The sequence below is a fragment of the Chiloscyllium plagiosum genome, chromosome 7 (genome assembly GCF_004010195.1).
Source record: "Chiloscyllium plagiosum isolate BGI_BamShark_2017 chromosome 7, ASM401019v2, whole genome shotgun sequence".
NCBI lineage: Eukaryota > Metazoa > Chordata > Chondrichthyes > Orectolobiformes > Hemiscylliidae > Chiloscyllium > Chiloscyllium plagiosum.
In genome coordinates, this window is record NC_057716.1 from 11518298 (window position 1) to 11526162 (window position 7865).

General features: G+C 40.0%; 1 pseudogene; it reads right to left on the bottom strand.

The window, feature by feature from the left end:
* Window positions 1-71: 71 nt before the first annotated feature.
* LOC122552081 lies at window positions 72-196 on the bottom strand (annotated as a pseudogene).
* Between the last annotated feature and the right edge of the window lie 7669 nt (window positions 197-7865).

Here is a 7865-nt window from a genome sequence, read left to right on the forward strand (position 1 = left end):
AGGAAATCAAAAAGGGAGTGCAAACGCCCACACCCAATATACACGTGGTCCACGGACTCCACAGCGCCATAAGCCTACTGCACCTGGTATTCCCAAGCGGTCTCCCATCCAAGTACTAAGCAGGCCTGAGTCTGCTTAGCTTCCGAGATCAGACGAGATCTGGCGTTTTTTTTTTCAGACTAGTATGGCCGTAGGTCACTCCTGTTTCTATCTGTCAGCCAGACCTCCCTGATTGGCCCAGGTTAACCACTCCAATCAGGGATCTTATACTCAATGAGATCCACCTGGCCAACCTTTTCCAATCACTACAATCTCTCTTGATGCGCTTCTCCTGACCCATCACAAGCCTGTTGCTGTGTCATGGAATTTGTGCTGCTGTGCTCATTGTCATCAATCACAATCCTCTGCTGTTTCAACAGGCCCCTAGTCCTTGACAGTTTGAACAGGCCCCTGGTGCTTGACAGTTTTGAGAGATCCCCCTGTCCTTGACAGTTTTGACAGGCCCCTGGTTCTTGGCAGTTTTGAGAGGCCCTCCTGTCCTTGACAGTTGGACAGGTCTCCAGACCATGACGGTTGGACAGGATGTGGTCCTCGTAAGTTGAAGAAGGCCTCAATCCTTGGCAGTTGGGTAGGCCCTGGTGTTTCGCAAAAGCAAGAGGCTGTGGAATGAACCAAAAAAATCTTTGTCTCACTCTTTTATATATATAATTTATGTGATTAAACATTTTAAATTAAATTAAAACCATTTTTGTGGCAACGTTTACACATTTTATTGTATTTTCACAAATGCAAGTAATAATAAATTTCTACTTATCTATATGCATGTCAATTAACTGACTTGATAATGGATAAACATCCTCTCCCTCAGTACTTATGTATTCATTATATTTTTTAAAATTCTAAATATTAACAGTTTAATGTACAGTTTAAGAATGCAGGAAAACAGAAATGTTTTGTAGAAGGAGACTGAGAGTTGATTTTAAGTGAGGATGACCAGAGAAGAAAAAATGTACATTTATAATCTAGGAATAGAGAAGAATAAAAAATAGAGCTGATATATTGCCACAATTAAAACAAGGAGGTTTGGAGGTTAGAAGCATTGGAGAGGAATACATTGAGCCTTTTTTCCACATCATGCCCAGGAATGTGTGAGATGTAGATTGGATGAGTCACTATAAATATGAAGCACGAGCATGATCTTGTAAAGATTTTATACCCAGTTTGGAGCAGCTGAGGGTGAATGAAGAAGGGTTGCTCAGAGAAGTGGAAACTGGTGTCATGTGCTTACAATTCATACCATTCACAAGAACATGAACAAAAGGGCATTGTGGAAATAAATACTTCCAATTTTCCTTTGAAATAGGCTCTACCACCTTCTGAACAGAGGTAGAACAATGAGAACAATCAATGTGAACTGTCCTGTTCAGATCTTCTTGCATGCTGTCAGAATGCAAAGTATTAAAGATTTTCAAAGTGGGTTGCAATGGGATGGAAAGAAAATATTTGGTTCAGTAATATGAACAATAATGCCGATAGAATGTTTCACGTTGGAACAGATGTTCCAAAAATTTGTTGATGGAAGCAAATTAATTTGTACGAATTGACATTAAACTGAAAATTGGTCAGGGTGGAAATTTGGGCTCCATAGCAAAGCTGGTGCCCGTACTAAAGAAGCCCAGAAGCATTGAATAGCCTGGACTGCTCTAACCTTCTTGTTTCCAGTTGCAGCACTGACAGCAGCAGTTCCTTTTCAGCGGTGCTGCTCTCCTCTAACAGGTCCTTAAGCATCTTTTAGAGCTGGAAATTTTCACAATCTTGCATGCTGTTAGCCACCTGATAAACATTCAATTAAACGATGTGGTCATTGTAGTGACAAAACTGAATGTAGTTTATAAGTTGCCTGACTCAACAGAAACACGATGTGGAGGTGTCAGTGTTGGACCGGGGCTGGACAAAGTCAAAAATCACACGACACCAGGTTTTAGTCCAACAGGTTTATTTGAAAGCACAAGCTTTTGGAATCCCTGCTCCTTCCTTGACTAGCTGCCTGAGGAAGGAATGTGGGCTCTGAAATCTTGTGGTTTCAAATTAACTTGTTGGATTGTAACCTGGTGTCATGTGATTTTTGACTTTGTCAACAGAAACAGGCAATGGCAAATCACAATTTATGACCCTGTCCACAAAAATGAATGGAAATAAGTTGTTCCTATATAAACTCCAGTAATGTTTATCAGGGTTTGTATATTGGTATGAAATTATATACATGACTAGTCACAATCATTTTATCAGCAGTTTAGAAACAAAAGCTGATCGATTAGGAAATTTGATGAATGTTGGAAAAATGTAATTTTAGGAATATTTTAAAAATGTATTTTGAGCAGCACAGTAGAGGAGTTCACACATTCTCTGTCTGAGTGGGTTTCCTCCAGGTGCTCTGGTTTTCTCCTACAGTCCAAAGATGTGCAGGTTAGATGGATTGGCCATGCTAAATTGCCCATCATGTCCAGGGATATGAAGATTAGGTTGATTATCTGTGGGAAATGCAGGGTTGCAGGTAGTGGGAATGGGTCTGGGTGGGGTGCTATACGGTGTGTTGCTGTAGTCTCCATGGCCCAACTGACCTGCTTCCACACTGTGGAGATTCCATGATGGAAAGTTTTAATTCTTTGAAATACATCTTCCAGAAATTTACTTTCAATTTTAAATAAGTTCATCCCAAATGTCATCCTTTGTTTTGGAACACACAGTATTATTAAAGATAAACAAAGACTCCTCTGCCAATCTAAAAAATATTACAATCACTGCCTTACATTTTGCATAATATGCTTGTCATAATAAATACAATTTCCTTATCATATGCTTGTATTTAAAGTAAAATGATCAGTTAATTATTTGTTTCTATTTCAAATTGAAAAAGTGGTAGAATGTAATTTATTTGCATTAATGAATACTTGGCAAACTCTTTTTAAAAGATTGCAAAGAAACAGACTTTGCGTGGATAAGTGTGCCATGTATACCATAAAAACAATATTAAGCGATGAGTAGGTAGTCATAGCTTTCATCAAATCTCAAATTAAACAGAAGTTTTATGACAGTTGCTTTGTTTGTGCACATTTAATGTTTTAATTTCTTGTGTTCTGAGGATTGTTTATCACATTGACAGATTTTATTCATGTTATTTCCATATTCAAAACCAGTTCACTGACATTGATGTGAATTTACACCCAACTAAATTACACATATCATTTGATTGCAGCACCATGTAATGACTGGTAAATATCAGCTGGAATGCTTGAATTAAATGTGGCATTTTTCCTTCTCTGTAAAGGGCTCTTTGCTAGTGTGTCATTTATCTGTTGTCAATAATCATCAGAGCACATAATGCATGGGTCGAAAGGGTGAGCAGTGAATCCAAAATCTGACTTGGAACTAGGCTGTTGTGTGAACACTTTGGTACTGCTTATCCTCAATAACACAGGTCAATTAGTTACCAATGAAAAGTTGCAACAGTCAGTAGCCAGGAATGCCCACTTGGTTGTGCTGCTTTTTTCAGCAGTATTTTCCTGAAATGAGTACCACAGTGGCTCAGTGGTTAGCACTGCTGCCAGGGATCTGGGTTCAATTCTAACCTTGAGTGACTGTCTGTGTGGAGTTTTGACATTCTCCCCATGTCTGTATGGGTTTCCTTCGGGTGCTCCAGTTTCCTCTCACAGTTCAAAGATGTGCAACTTAGGTGGATTGACCATGCTAAATTGCCCATAGTGTCTAGGGATGTGTAGGTTAGCCATGGGAAATGCAGGGTTAAGGGATAGGGTGGGGGGATTAGATTAGATTCCCTACAGTATGGAAACAGACCCTTCGGCCTTCGTGATAGGTCTGCATGGGATGCTCTTCAGAGGATCATTGTGGATTCGATGGGTCAAATAGCCCGCTTGAATACATTAGAGATTCTTTAATTCTAAAAGATAGCAGAATCTTCATTGATAATCATTTCCAGTACAAATTGACATTTCCTGACTCTTCCACACGTTTATTAGAAAGTACACCACTGAAAATATTTTAACACAAGCACTCATGAAGAATGACTTGAAAAGTATTTTGGAATTTCATGACAAAGGTATTACATGGCAGAGACATTTTAACTCCAAGCAATAAGCTCTTTGTCCAAGAAAATCAGGAGTAAATTTTCTTGGACTTGTATAAAGAAATACAGTGTATAACAGAACAAGTAAATGACTATTGTATAACTATGGAAAAAGCTCTACGTATATGTACAAGTTATTTTTATTCATTTAAAGTATGTGTGGTGGATTGACTCAATGATTAAAAGTATTTGGTTCAGAATTGGACGCTCCCCCAGGACTGACTTGTTTCACAACTCTGACCGACTTTGATGACCAGCCCCTAGACATCACTGACCAGAGCCCGGTCATTGTTTTACAGCTCCCTAATTGATGATACATGATCACCCTAATTGTTGCTGCTGGCTCTACAGGGCTGTAGTCAGACTGCTCCCCTGACCATAACTGCCATGAGTGTATGACTAACCGTGGCCACCTCTTGGATTGTGTGTGGACTGTGCCTATGACTGATCAAACCCCCCAACACCTTGATCAGATTCCCACCTACTTTCCAACATTTGGTTGAAAAGCCACACTGTTTGTTGCCTGAGAGGCAACTGGCACATGATGTGGGTGTTAGATTGATGTCTGTGTGTGTGCTATTCAACAAGAGTTCCTCCACCTTCCCAGCTACATCAGTAATGATGATCACAACAAGCAGCCTGTCTGTGCATCAGTGCAAAAAGAAAAGTTGCCAGTAGGGCAGCACTGATCAACTTTAGGCTCTGGCTGTAATGCTGACACGTTAACAGAGACAGCAAGGCATGGCAAGGTAAGGTTGCTGCGAGTATACAGGTCGGAGCTAAGAGAGCAGCTCTGAGATGCCACCAGCTCCAATCTGAGAACTGGGGGCCTGCCTCAGTTTGGAGAGTGTCCATGCAACAGCCTTTTGATACTAGTTGCTGCTGTGCCTGCAATGGAGATCTGTACTTCGTAAGTGTACTGCAAAAGGATCGAAGAGGTGCCCACGAGAATCTTGAGGGGATGTCAAATGTCAGATGTCTATGGACAAGGGGTGTATGTGCTGGTGCTGAAGGATTGTGCACTGAGATGGTGTGGCCTGGTGACCACTGGGGAGGTAAAGTCTCCAGGTAACCTGCTCTAACTCCGAAGTCAAGAATTCTTAGTATCTGGTTTCTCATAGCGGGTGGTAGGATAGGAAACTGTGCATTGCTGAGGTGAAGCGTACAGTTAATAAGGCATTTAACAAGCGATAATCCCTCCTAATAGGCAACCTGTTGCTGTCCATTGCGAATCTCTCCTGATTGCCTGGAACTTCGTTGGAAACACTGTTGAGTTAGTCCTTACTGGACTTCTGAAGTGATCCTGCTGCATTTTTCACCATAGATTCATGCCTCTATAAAATTCTGCCCTGTCTGTGTAAGTCTGTGATATCGTGTCCTTTTAAATGCTGACTGTTGTAGATAAACTTCAGATGCCTAATTCAAGAAAGAACCAGATTCCCTGTTATGGACCAGGCCCGACCCTTCAAAACATTTTTAAGCAGGTAGCCCAGACTGTCACTTTGCTATTTGCTTTAGGTAAGTGTATAGTAGATATTCCCAGAGGGAATGAGCTGGTCCAACTACCAAGTTTTAAGCAAAGAATTATTTACAAAATTATGGAATGAAACACACAGAATAGAAAATAGAATACCAGATAACTTATCCTATCCAACATCTAAGACTATCCTGGCTTAATTATGCTATTCCAAAAATACTTGCAATAATCTCAATCAAAGAGTAAAAATGAAACCAACCAGGGTTTACAGGCTTGAAGTTAGAGAGAGAGAGTACCCGGCTGGACTTGTCCCAGCAGTCTTTCTTCACACACACTGCTGCTGAACTAAATCAAAAACTCTAACCTAAATGAAGGCGAGCTACACAGCTAGCCGGCCATTCCTCATTGATTATACTAGTTTTTTAAGACATGAAAGCTTTAGGCCGGAGGCATTATCTGTTAGGGGTAAACAAAACAGGCCCCAAAAAACCTTTCAAACCCAACATAGTTGGAGCCTGGTCAATTACCACCCCTCCCACCCCCCCCAGAAAGAAAATCTCATTGGCATCATAACCTTGAGAAAATGAACAGCTTCGTCACACTAGTTTTAAGTTAAGGGGAAGCAGTTCTGAAACAGAGATGAGGAGGAATTACTTGTCTCAAATGGTAATGAATCTTGAATTCATTACTCCACAGGGCTGTGGACATAGGGCAATGAATAAATTTAAGGTGGAGACAGACTGATCTTTCACTAATAATACATTAAAAAGTGATGGGATGCTGGCAGAAAAGTGAAGTTGAGGCTGAGATGAGATTAGCTATGATTGTTTTGTATGACGCAGCAGGCTTGAGGGACTGAGCTGACTCCTACATATGTTCTTTGAGTAAAGAAATGTTTCCTCATCTCAGTTGGAAATGGACTGTATTCTGAGACCGTGCTTCTGGTTGAAGACTCCCTAACCGAGGAAAACACCCTCCATGCATCTAGTCTTCCAGCTGTCTTAGAATTGTATATATTTCAATCAGATCCCCTTTCATCATTTTAAACTCTCTTGAATACAGAACAAACTGAACTAATCTCTCCCTATCAGGCTATCCTACAATCCCTAGTACTAGTCTAATGAACCTTTGATGCACTCCTTTTATTGCAAATATACAGCTTCTTAGATTGGGAGACTAAAACTGCATGCAATGTTCCAGGTATGTCTCACCAAGCCCCTGTATAACTGCAATAAGACATCCCTATTTCAATGAAGGCCAGTGTAGCATTTGCTTTACCAATTGCTTACTGCACCTGCCTGTCCACCTTCATTGACTGGTGTACAAGGACACCTAATACCATTTAGACATCCACACTTCTTAAATAAATTGCTATTAAAGTGATATTCTTCCTTTCTGTTTCTCACATCAAAGTTTAAAACTTTACATTTTGACACATTGTACTGCATCTGCCATATTTTTCCCACTGATTAGCTTAATCACCTTGCAGGCTCCTTGTATCTTACTCAACTTCTCAATTTCACTCAATTCACTAAATATCTCATTTAACTTCCTCATCCCGATCATTCGTATATATCATGAACAGCTGGGACCCAAACATGTCTCTACCTGCCACTCAGAAAAAGACCCATTTATTCCCACTCTGTTTCCTGTCAGTCAACCAATTCTTAAACCATGGCAATATGTTATCCCCATCCAGTGTGCTTTCATTTTTGCCCACTAACCTCTTAAGTCTTTATCAAAAGCCTTAGTAAAATCCAAATACACCACATCCACTGGTTCTCCCTTATCTAGTCTACCAACTTGTTTAGCATGGTTTACCTTTCATAAACCCATGATGCTTTGTTCAATTCCATTAATGCTTTCAAAATATTCTATTTTCATACTTTTTAAAATGGATTCCATCATTTCCCTATTATTGATGTTAATCTAACTGGTTTGTAATATTCTGTTTCTCCTTCCCACCCTTTTTAAATAGTAGGGTTACATTTTCCACCCTCCAATATGCTGAAACAGCTCCAGAGTCTCAAATTCTGACTGCGAATGTACCTAATATTAACAGATTATCAGGCCCTTAAGACTTGTCAGTCTTTAACCCTATTTATTTTTCCAGAACCATTTTCTTACTTATATTGATTTGCTTCAATTCCACTGTTTCAGTTGAACCTTGATTCCCCAGCATTTCTGGGAGGTTATTTTGTGTCCTCTTTTGTGAAGACAGAACCAAAGCATGTGTTTAATTGT